At 38.7% G+C, this 12,295-nt stretch overlaps 1 long non-coding RNA gene across 6 annotated transcripts in view; it reads right to left on the bottom strand.

Moving 5' to 3' along the window:
- Positions 1-593: 593 nt before the first annotated feature.
- Positions 594-12,295, bottom strand: part of LOC111270113 (uncharacterized) — a 22,419-nt gene continuing 10,717 nt past the window's right edge. For 4 of the 6 annotated variants that reach the window (XR_002686141.2, XR_015314849.1, XR_002686140.2 and 1 more), the window contains 3 exons: positions 5,086-5,245; positions 4,439-4,484; positions 594-3,766 (listed from right to left, as the gene is read on the bottom strand). This is a non-coding gene — a long non-coding RNA (uncharacterized LOC111270113). The remainder of the gene's footprint in view (positions 3,767-4,438; positions 4,485-5,085; positions 5,246-12,295) is intronic. The other 2 variants (XR_015314851.1, XR_002686142.2) reach the window with 2 other exon arrangements.

The raw sequence follows: 12,295 nt of genomic DNA, 5'->3' as shown, positions 1-12,295 counted from the left end.
GACACCAGTATGTAATACGATCAAAGAAGATTTACATTTACTTACCGTACGAGTTGGACACGCGGCTTTTTTTTTTAGCTAACAATGTTGAGTTCGCATGATAATCATCGTTAATTGGTTACAAGCGTCGAAAGTTCTATTGAATCACCGTTTGAGCTAAGGCTTATGTAAACGGTTTATCGTAGTCTCCTTTTATTCATCTAATTTTTAATGCCTTATTATATAATTAGTAAAAGAGGCCTTTCTCGTAAATATTATGCATTGCATTATACAGCTCGCCGTCTGTGGTTCTAGTGAATATAGTTGTTTTTGGTCAACGTCAACTACGAAACGTACGGGTGTATAGGTAGGCAGTACAGGATTGGATGAGTTGTTCTTTGAGGACTTTTGTTCTATTGTGGCACGATCCCTTCGAATCAGGATCGTACCATAAAAACTAACAAACAATTACGTATACGTGCATGTTGCACTGACCGTGACGCGGAACTTGCTACTTCTAGAGATTCACATAAATGGCTAGTGCACCAGTTACAGCGTTTGCACAACTTTAGCGAAAGCACCTTTTTTGAAGTTACAACGCACTGTTCTAACTATTAGAAGGGTTCTCGTATAATATATTTCATATTTTACCAAAGTACGTATATATTATGCATATACCGGACTGTTACATACATAAGTTTGCTTCGGAACTGTCACTGGTTCAGAATAAAAGCTATTTTTCGGCCAGGCAACCTCAATCGATCATCCCCTGGCCGCTTCTAGCGGTAGCCCTCGCCCATTTTCCAAACGGGTTTTCAGTTCTCCTGCGGCAGAAGTCAGTATCTCTATCTGCGATGGACTAGGCGATATAATTTTTAACACCATTCAAATGTACAACATTCATTTCATTAGAGGATCTCCGTAGGGATCAGAAAAGATAATGATTGCGACGAACAAGGTCAGTAGTAGGAGCCGGTTGCGGCGAAGTATCCTATTTAAACTCGTACAATTTTCGATGGATCTCTAAAGACTTCTGTTCTATTTGCCACGGTTGGGCGTAATTTTCATCTGCAAAAGCAAACAGCAAATACTTATCAAATCTCATAGAAGAGCATGCAATGCCATCGAATGCAGAGCACTACCTGCTTTGGATGACGTTTGGCTTCAGCTCTCTGACCGGACTCTGCCTTGCGTGATGTCATTGCAAAAGAAAATCTCTACTTTTTATCACCCGTCACCATCTGCACAAGATTCGACTTGTCCTCGTTCAGTTGGACAGTTCAGAGGACAGTTGGTCACCAGTTGATAATCGGCCAACCCACAAGGACACAAATTTCTATCTGTTCGATTGACATAATTTTTTTCTGCTAGCTACCTTTGGTGCCATCGATTCGGACGCTTTTGTGTTCTATGGGTTTTTGTTTTTTTTCTAGCGTGCTCACATTTCAATTGAAAGGTGCAATCGAATCGTATAAAAGCAAAAGAAGGCTAGAAGGCAATAGAACAAATGTTTCCGTCATCTATTTTAGTTTATGGCGCCAAACTTTGAACGGCTTTACAGTCCGTATATGACGACATAATATCACCATGATACTGCACAGCTACCCGAACATGAATTTAGAATTGTAGAAATAGTTAAAGTGTAACAACAAACAATCGGCGTGACCGTTGAACTCGCACAGCATTTGACGTGAGGTCCTTTATTTAGTAACTTCACGCAGGTTGGGTGCATCACTATGGACAGTATCTAGACCTAAGCGTTAACGCATATGATACGAAGTGCTTTTGCAAAAACAATCGTTTCTTGTATTTCCCGCAGCTTTGTCATGCACATGTCCTGGTAAGCGCCCTTAGAATTGGCTACATCCACATACGTTTTATATATTTTAGAGTTTTTTGACGTATATATCATTACAAATTTTGTTTCACTTAATGTTTCGACATATTGAAGAAAACTTGACTATTTCTTTGATACATTTATATTTATATATATATATATAGTATTGTCGATATGTGCGTCACATTACGTGTGGTCATGATTATATATTAGAACTTCTTATGGGTAACTATTTACATCGAAATTAACTTTCGAAGCAAATGTTAGCCTATATAACATACCCTCTCTATATGTCGAAATTGTTGATACATAATATATAAAGGCATAGCATGAAAAAAAAGCCTAATTACGTGAAGACTCGATCAAGTGTTAACTGAGATAAATTTATGTCGTTGAAATGTTTAATGTAAACCAAACAAAGTCTGCTTTAGAGTAGCGATACAAGTTAACTACTTGGCGGCCGTTTAAGATACACGTTTTTTTGAAAGCGTTTGTATACAATGATAGAATAGATGGTTTAATCGATCTGAAATAAACCTGTGTGAAATCAAAGCAGTTGTTTAATTAATTAAAAAAAAAGACTGGGGAAGACGGATAGAAGCAGGATCATTGTTGGCCAAGGGTTATTCCCATAGTTGGCAGTTATGAATGTAGACTTACGGCTCTAATTGGTTTTATTTTTAAGTGTAGATCCCTGAAGAGTTTACTCGTTACACACAATTGCAACTATTCATATTTCAGAATCTTCGGTGTGTCCGAAAAGGTAAGATAACAGCTGCGTTCAGTGTGCCATATAGAGTTTGAATTATTTACGTTTTTTTTATTTACTTATTCTCTGATTTAGATACACTTTCTTGCGACTCGCTTTTAGATGACACTGCTATCCATGCTATGCTTTTCTTCCAGTCATTCATAGTATAACCTGACGCTCTTACGAAGATCTACTGACCTACATAAAACGAGACAGAAACAAACTCATGACTCAATATTATCAACTTTCAACATATTTCTTCATCAAACTAGTGGATTAAAGCGATAAAAGTATCCTAATTTTAAGAGAACAAAACTATTCTCCTGCTGCACAATTACCACAAATCTAATTAAATTTTTTTTTAATAAAATTAAAAATAGCTATCAAGCTTCTGTCTCTTAAAGTCCTAATCTTTTTGGATTGACGAACATTGGCTGGGCTACCTACCCTATCCTGAGACGGCAACAAACGGTGACGCTTTGGCTCAGCAGTCAACCTGCTTCCTGTCTGGATGGATACCGTCAGCATTCGATAATCAAAAAACTGGGTTTGATATCAGAAAAATAATTCTACTCAGAGGTTGTACTGATCACAATAGCAAAATTCGTGTAGCTATGTTTACATGTGGCGATAAATAGCTCACTGGTCAGAACACAGATTTACTCAGGAAACTACTAGGCTCAGCTCAGAAATTTCGAATTCATAGAGGCGTAAATTATTATTAAAGCATAACGCATGCAGCTCCATAATAATACATAATGTGTATATATATATAATAAAACAAACACCTAACGAATAACTTCTTTTGTCCTGGAATTAGCGCTGTATTTTACATCATTGCAACTTTAAAACTTCTTGGAGCGAGCGGGGCTAGAGCCAAAGTGAGTAATTCTATAACACTGTCGAATCAGACAATTAAAACAACAGGTGCGTTCTTGCGATATCCTCGCTAGAGGAGCCGTCCTTAAATTTTCACATGATGACCGAAATTTCAAAAGTCCTGCTCAATTTTTTAGTCCAAAATTTCAACCTTGATATATTTAGATCAATAATCAATATATTGGTAAACCTCCCCAAATCTCTCTCAGTAATGCTTGGATGATCTGGCATACCTGGATCTTGACCGAGGACATTAAGCAATTAATGGGTTAATCTGAATGAGTCTCTGTAGCAAACTGTCCGAAGCTACCTGGAATAACCTACGAACGATCAGCAAAATAAATTTGTTAAAAATTTATTCTAAATAGATGCTTTTTGACGACCGGAAACCGATCGATTCTTATAAAAAAAAAATAATGAAACTTGAGGCTTAGTACAAGAAATTATCACTCAGCGATTGACTTTGGATTTTCCGAACACAAAAAGGCCTTTTATATTCCGGTTATTATTATACCGCCTTGGGGGCGTCAGGCGTGGATCGCGAAGGCTATGTGAGGGAACGAACTGTGTCGACGCGCTCCGTGAGTTGATGCCTCACTATTCTTGTTTAAAAGCCTTGATGACCTGTCAATAATCAAAAAGGTCATCCTTTCCATATGGGGTGATTCTTTCGACGGTTCGAGTTAACAAGATTGGAAATATACGTCTAATCGACTTTAGATACTCTTTGGATGATTGTATAACCTCAAACAGTCAGTCAGCTCGAGTGTACAGTCTTCTTCATTACGCGAAACGAAAGGCTGTTACAGGTAGAAAGTACGAAACAAGTAGCTCTCCTATGTAGTGTCGTATACACAGTGCTCACATATATGATTATATTAAGAGGTTAATATTTAATAGAGGTGTATATCATTTTGCTCACGAATCACACTATATCTATCTAAATGTTTTTTTTACATATTTTTTTATATGTATGTAAGCGCCTTATTTACCTCCCGCCTCCCCGTGCCGGTCGCCTTCCTTGTACTGTAGTTTTGCCTGAAGAAAAATCCAAATACAAGTTAAATAGTTAAACTAATTTGATCAGCTTTAATCCTAAGGACTTAAGTGTCCGTCCTGACACCTGCGAGTTAGCTTGTCGAACGCTTCTACGTTAGTTCAATGGTATTCATATGTTCCTTCAAATAAAATCACCAAACCTGAAAGTAACAATCCATACATTTAGAACGAGCCAGACTCCTAGGGGGAATGAGATCAAACTGTAACCAACTGTGTATAGCGCTGATTTTTTTGGAACGGCAATCGCATTTGGGGTGCATACATTTTGCTGGCAACGAGAGCACAGAGCCATGGAAACAATTAGCCATGCGCTATATCGATACAATATCTACCTCTTCTAAAAATAAAGAACGATCAGACTTGTGCTATAATTGACCATGGCAGTTTCAGATTGTTTGTATAGAACTTCTATTGCACATTATTAGGTGTAACCCCTGTAATGTCCAAAATGGGTTAAGGCCAAATCTCTGCGGAAAGCCAGGGGTGGACGATTTTCTTGCATGGGGCCATGCGCATGCCAGTGGCCACAATGGTTTGAACCTAATTTATAGCGTGCTTATTAATTCCAAGCTTTACAAACCTCTCCGTCAAAATAGCACGGTTTGCTCACTCAAACACCCTGAGAAGGTCAAGTCAAATGTTCTTTAAGCATTCTTGAAATTTTCCACTTCTGCGTCATCGTAGTAAACGGAATAATCATTGGCCTAGTTTTCATAAACGTCTGTCCCATGCTGATTCAGCTGTAAAGTTAAATGGATAAAAAACAATGAAAGTGTTTGCTTTACTTTACAGATACACTGTCTGGGTACCTCGTTTGATATCCATCGCGTTAAAATGAATACAATCATGCATCATTTTGTGTTCTCTGAAAATCATCGTACGGAGTGTAGCCGACTGTTTTTCTATTAACAGTGTTAATGTGATCCAGTAAAACGTCGTACTGAGCCGCGTGGACCACCGTAAGAGTGGTTCAAACGTTTAAGTGAGCCTTTTTAATCTTGCAGATTGGAGGAAACTATTCAAGGGCACAGATAGTTGACAGGAGAGTGGCGGCTGCAAGAAGGCATGATGCTTATGGGTCTTTTCTGCACGGCAATTTCAAAATCCACATCAGATGTCGAGTTATAGAATCAAATATACATAAGCTATTTTAGTTAGTACGACAAATTTCTTTTGATACGAAGCCTGTCTGGCACGTATGGCAGTCTGGCCAGACCTGAGATTTCGTAAATGATGACAACCTTGCCTCCTCCGGTAAGTATTATTAATTGCTCCTTGAGCTCCTTTTGTCCCTACAAACAAGCCTTCAAGCTATATAGAATATAATGCACTCGACCAAAATGTAAGTGTGTTATTACTACATTGTACGTGCTCGTGACAACTACATCATTGATTTATTATGGAAAATAATAAAGTGCATCAGCGTATTTGAAAAAGCTTATCTGTCGAACTTAATACGAATCCGGTACATTCCTGATGGGTGGTAGTTACCTCAGACCTTGAAAATCTTTCACAATATGTTCACACTTTGGACACATTGAATTTAATACTCAATAAATATACCATGCGTACATAAATATACCGCTGGTCACTAACAGAATCAATTTTTTATGTTACTTTTTTTCTTTGAAAAATATATTTTGTATTGGTCGGCTGTCTGTAGTCGATAAGGAATGTGTAGACGTACTTTTTAAGGAAGTAGGTTGGTAAACAATCCATGAATTGGACGAGAAAATTAACTACGTTCATATGATTATCTACAGGCTTTTAGGATTCTTAGGAACTACCTAACAATTAACAGTATGGGTGCGCACTGGCTGAGCAAACATCGCAATATTTTTTCATCTTTATATTGCCTTTGGCGCCGAGGGACATACACAACAGTCACAATGGCAGCTTTTTACATGGAATGACGACCGGTGGTGAGAAGTGGTGGCTCTGCATCGATAAAATGTTTAAGAAAAGAATAAGTAGCTGCGAGAAGTAGGCCCAAGCACAAAGTTCCTAAGAGGATGATGATTTGCATTTAGTAGAACTGGGAGGACTTTAAACATTGGTGTCTGCCTTAGTAGGACGAGACGGTCCATAAAGGCCAGTATAAGGCTCAGCTGCGTCGAAAACACAAAGTTACCCAATAAGAAAGAGCTGGTACGCGTAGCAAAGTCAACCTTCTCCATGACTATGCCAGGCCGCTCATGGAAAGAATTGCAAAAGCCGCCCCCCTCGCTGCACAAGTTCGAGGAGGTAATTCTTTTATATACATAATATTCTCCAAACCTCGTTCCAACGGAGCGGCATCTTTCATGATCACTGGCAAAATAAAATAGGAACCGTACATTTGACAGAGAGCAGATACTGGAAACCTAACTTGGGAGATTCTTTAACACGAGACCTAAAATGTTCTGTCGAGAAAGAACAGATACATTGGTTGACAGGTGGAAAAAAGTTCCGAGGAATAAGGCTATATATAAACTGTAAGGTAAATACATAATGTTTCTATGGCATATTTGTGCTGCAACAGCTGAGCGTCCAGCAGATAAACACCCATGAAGAACCTTATGGAAAAAACCGTTGGGCACTCCCAAAAGAACTAAACTTGCCTGGCTGTTATTACGGGTGAATAAACGTTGATGTACGAATTCATGAAAAGACCTAAGCGCAAACCGTCGAGTACCGGTGGAAAACGAGCCTCAAATGAAGAAATTTGCACAGCTCGAGCACAAAGCCAAGTTTTTTCAAGGTTTTCTTCGGCCAGCGGCATGCCGTGCACCTCCACCGTCTCTAGGGAATGCTATCAAATGGTCTCCAAAAGATTACGCAAGTCTGTTTACCTCGAAAACAACAACTTGAACTTGATTCATTTGTTTTTAAATAAAGGGGTATTTTTTATCTGCGGTTATGTAAGAGCGAGTATCGAAGCAACCGTTTTCCAGAATGCATGCCAGCATTGAATCCTAGATTAACTGAAAACGAGGAATTTCTTGTCAGAGTCTTAAGGAGTTATACAATTGTATATCATTTGACTACGACGTTTGCACTATTGTCAAAATCGATAAGAATATTTCACATGAAGTAACCAAACATGTCAAATCACCGAAGTGTCTATTGCGAAGCACCAGAGAGTTTAAAAAAAATTTAGCAACCATTTTTTTTGATGAGCGTGGCGTTTTAAGGAAAAATTATTGCTTGCTCTATCAGGTCAGCCATATACAGCGAAACACCTTCCAGTATGCCTTTATCCGAAAATGTTACTGCACGTAATTTAATAGAGATGTAGCTAGAAGTGGGCGTAATGTAAGTGAGAGAGTTGAAATTCAAAAGCTACCGATAATATGAAATTATCCACAAAGAGTCTTTTGGCGTTAAAGGCTTCTAGTTATACCTTTCGGGCAATAACAAGAGTTGACCAATACTGTTTGTCAGACGATATACGTTAACTGTCGAGAAAAAGTGTCAGGGTTTGTTGTAAAATCCATGATATCATAACATCTACCTGGTGGATGAATATGCCTTTTCAAAGAATCTGCCCTGATTTTGAAGATGTGTGTTTTTTTTTTTTAATTAGCTGAGTCATAATCTGCGAGTTTGTACGTTTACGGTGTACTAGTGAATAGTGGTGATTGGTCGTATAGACACATTGGTGAGCACCATCAGCAAACAAGACTCACACAGACAGCAGAAGAGCCAATTTCGTGATCAATGAAAATAATTTGATTTACAGCGCAATTTTGACGGTACGCATCATTCGGCCTTAGAACATACATATATCATACCTAGTTTCCGATGCGGAAGCAATTAGGGCAACACGGGACCATCAATGCACCTTGACCACGAAGAGCCCACTTAAATTTCAGTTTGAAGAGTTAGGTCTTGAGAGTGCTAACTCTACTTCCATCTAACGGAATAGCTGACGGCAATACCGGATCTAAAACTTGAAGCGTTTAGTTCTATTGATTGGACCTGTTGAAAAAACTCAAATAGTCTTTCACACGTTCCATGCTATTCTGTTTACATGCAATTCAGGCGGGGTCTACAATACGAAGGAGAAAGGTTATAAGCAGGGACGTATGAACACGCTCTTTTCTATGAGAACGCGTGATACCAGTCGCACTCTATAGATTATTTCGCACATGTCGACAGAATGATCCTCTGTAATGAGTCGTCGAAATATCAGATATCTGTAGGGCATTTTTTTACCGACTCCCCTCGTTTTATTTATCTATATAACTATATACGACTGTAGAATAGCGTGACAAAGCACACGTCTGTCGTGAACGTCTGTTAAAACCCTCTCGAGTTCTTTATAAAGGAACGATACTGATTTCCCTACAGAAAGCATCAAAATACATTTTTGCAGAGGTGGTGGCACGAGAAACATGGCCGACTTTGTTGTTTGTGAAAGAAAACGAAGTAAGCAAACTGAAAGACTTCATACAACATTGAAGAAGGAGAGATGTTTCTATCGGTCGTCGTCGTCGTACTGGCTCTCTCTGCTAGGCTGAGGGTTGGCCAAGCTTCAATCCAAACGCCGTAACTTCCAAACTGGCAAACGCAAATTTAGTATTAAACTTCTTACATACAATTGATTATAAACATATTAATCGCTAATACGAGCTAGACGAATAAATGTTATGGTCTGCGATTCTGGGCAACAGCAGCTGAACCAGTGTCAAGTGATTTCAACGCGATTGCTTTGTCCTTAACTTTGTACTCCGATGTTGCCCTGCAAACTGTGACTTACTATTGCATATGGGTGACGTGCATATAGAAGGGCAAGCTGTACATCTGTCCTATCTTGCTAGAACTTTGAAACTGCGAGGTTCCGAGCTTTTAATGCCGCTTTATTGAAATAAATTGATGAGACGTCAATCTATATTTTTTATATAGTATAGGACACAGTTAACTGCATAAATTAGCTCAGAGCGAAAGTTCGCGACAGGTATTCGACGTAGCTACTGATAATATTATCGTAAACTACTGGCTGCTATAGTTTCATAGCCATTATAAAAGTCGGTACTTTACAGATTTCCGCTGTTTGATTACCGTTGTTCCGCGAGCATTTTGGGCTAATCTCTTAAAATATACACACGGAGTTTCAAAGTTCGATTAAGGTACTGTGACACCTTTCCATTGAAATGACAGTAGTTAATCAAAGCATGCCCTATTAGACTAGTGCGCCTTAACCTTATATTTGAATAGAAAGCCTTAGTCGTTACATTATTAATCAATCAATGTTTCATCAGTGGTTTTAGGCCAGCTGCATATGATACCTTCGCCTAGGCCTCTTCGATTCAAAAACTAGTAGGCAAATTTTTCATCTTTGAATTGCACAGCAGAGGTGAGGCCGTGTTGGATAGCTGATGAACTATTCGACTGCATTCTGGTTTGTTTTCAAGATGTAAAAAAAGCCGGTTGTAGTTATTGTAGCGGCGTAAATGTATGTTACTCTAAGGAACCTACCTAATATATCCCAGGTGTAAAAAACTCAAGTCTCCTTACTTTTTCAGATTACCAGGAAAACGTTTCGGCACATTTTTCCTTTGAGTATTGCGCCATTTTTTTGCAAAATGTAAGATAGATACATTTATGCGCGATCGAAACACCCTAAGCTGTTCCATCCGAACAGTCAATATATTAGAATTCAAAGAATGAGCTAAGAACAAATGTAGAGTTTGTTCTTATCTGGAGAATACTCACTAAACCGCCATTCTCCCTGTATCTCATTTGAAGCCTGGAACCACTCTTGGGAGCACTTTAAAAAGACGGCCAAAACGGCTATGCAGATTTCGTTGTAATTAGTAGGTATCGGTGCGCGTCTCTTTTTATTTGCTGACACCGCCGCTTTAGCGCATCTCGTCGCTTAACATAGTTTTCATATATGCTTGTTTTCTGATTCATTGGGCTTAGCAAGTATTTTTTTTGACGTTGTTGTGACGTCGGCTCCACGGGAAGCTATGTTCAGCGTCGTCCCACAGAAGATTATAATTTTTCTTTCAATTACATTGGAAAAATCCTATTTCTCAGTAGCTTGACGATACGCTCCACACCCTCTTTCGGGTCTGTATTGTATCATCTGCATTCTTCATCAGATGTCTGGCCAGGACGTAATGTATGAAGGGGTACTGCCTATTTTTCTCGTATCGCAGCATGTGTTTTCATCGATCCGACAGCGTAAACAATAGACCTAGTAGGTATGCTAATGATCCGAGTCCATATCCGTATTACTTACCTACCTAAGGACTTCGAAACAGGAAACTGAAACAAATTCACACAGTATAGGTCCCGCCATGCGAAAAAACCTAGGTTTTGTCAGTGGCACAATTTACAGGTGTCAATAAAATTAACGCTATTAGCACACGCACGCATAAAGATGCCAAATGGCGTCTATCGGGGTGTGTCAATAGTTCGTGGTGGCGTTTGCTGACGTCACGTAATTTATCACGTAATATATATACTTTTAATTTCTTTTTATGCAAATGTATTATTAAGATTCTTTACGTTATTGCACTCTCTCAAATTACAATACAACACAGGTTGTTATATAATAGTATTATTATGATATCAGTTGATGCACAAGCATCCATGAGTATACACCAATTACAAGTTAGCTTCAACTTGTTCGGCAACAAAGTTCGGCCTGAGTCGTTACGGCAGATGGCTGTAGATTTTGCGTGTACCCATCCTGTTTAGCTACTGCTATTCAATCACTTTGTTGCTAAGTAATTTATTAGGAAGAGCGCAATAATAAATATCATGAGTTGAAGATACGGCATATGCTTTCAGCCTTTCGATACAGAGAAAAAAAGGTATCGATTGGGTGACATCGGAGGATGGATTGGCCGCCGGACTTAGAGATTCAAATTAAAAAGCGTTGAAATATTGGCCCTGTTCAGGAAACACGAGTATCAAGAGCGTTGTACGTCGAACGCTATCGAACCACCGCTCGGAATAAAGACGGTCAGCTATATGACACGAAACAAATTGTTACTAACGGCTTTGCCTGCTGTCGCTTGATGAATTGCTTCAAAATAAAAAAAAAAAAAAAAAACACATAAGTGCCGTTGTTAGGATTCGAAACAGCAGTTTCTATCCCCCGGAAGACAAACAAGTTGAACTTATTGGAGGGATATATATAAACATATACATAAATGAGTTGGTAGTTTGAGCGCCATTTTACATCAGATTTCATATCAAGTAGCAAGAGATTACAAACGAGCGAAAATAGGAGTACGAAAAAACATGTACGGATGTACATAGATGAACAGTGGGCACAGCTGTGCTTTTACATACAGCTAACTGCTGACTCAGTCTCCACCCACCGTAACGGTGGGGCTGCTCGCTACGCCTGATTACGAAAAGAATCGCCATTTTTTACGTAATAATACAGTCTAATTGATGATCGATATGGAATATAAATCGGCGTTCCTAAGTAAGGTGGGGTCTTGGAAAATAAAAGTGTCACAAATGGGTTCACTATGTGATAATGGGAGACACCAAGCGATTAGACGATAGTGATCAAAGCGTGATTAATACCAGTCATAAGTGTGTCAGTTGTCTTAAGTTCGATGGCATAACCAGAATTACTAATTTTATTTAGAATGCTTAATTTTACGTTATATAGAGCCTGATAAGAATTGTTAGCTTGTCTTATATAGGATTTGAAAGTCGGATACCCTTTTATCTATAGCCATACCTATGCATATGGTAGACGTTTTATCGAGTGTTTTTTCTTACAGTTGCAATTTTCCACTATACAGTGCAAGGAAAATTTGATAATAAACTAACTATAT

This window comes from Varroa jacobsoni, unplaced genomic scaffold (assembly GCF_002532875.2).
Source record: "Varroa jacobsoni isolate VJ856 unplaced genomic scaffold, vjacob_1.0 scaffold_1445, whole genome shotgun sequence".
Classification (NCBI taxonomy): Eukaryota; Metazoa; Arthropoda; class Arachnida; order Mesostigmata; family Varroidae; genus Varroa; species Varroa jacobsoni.
This window is presented reverse-complemented; position numbering and strand designations above follow the sequence as displayed.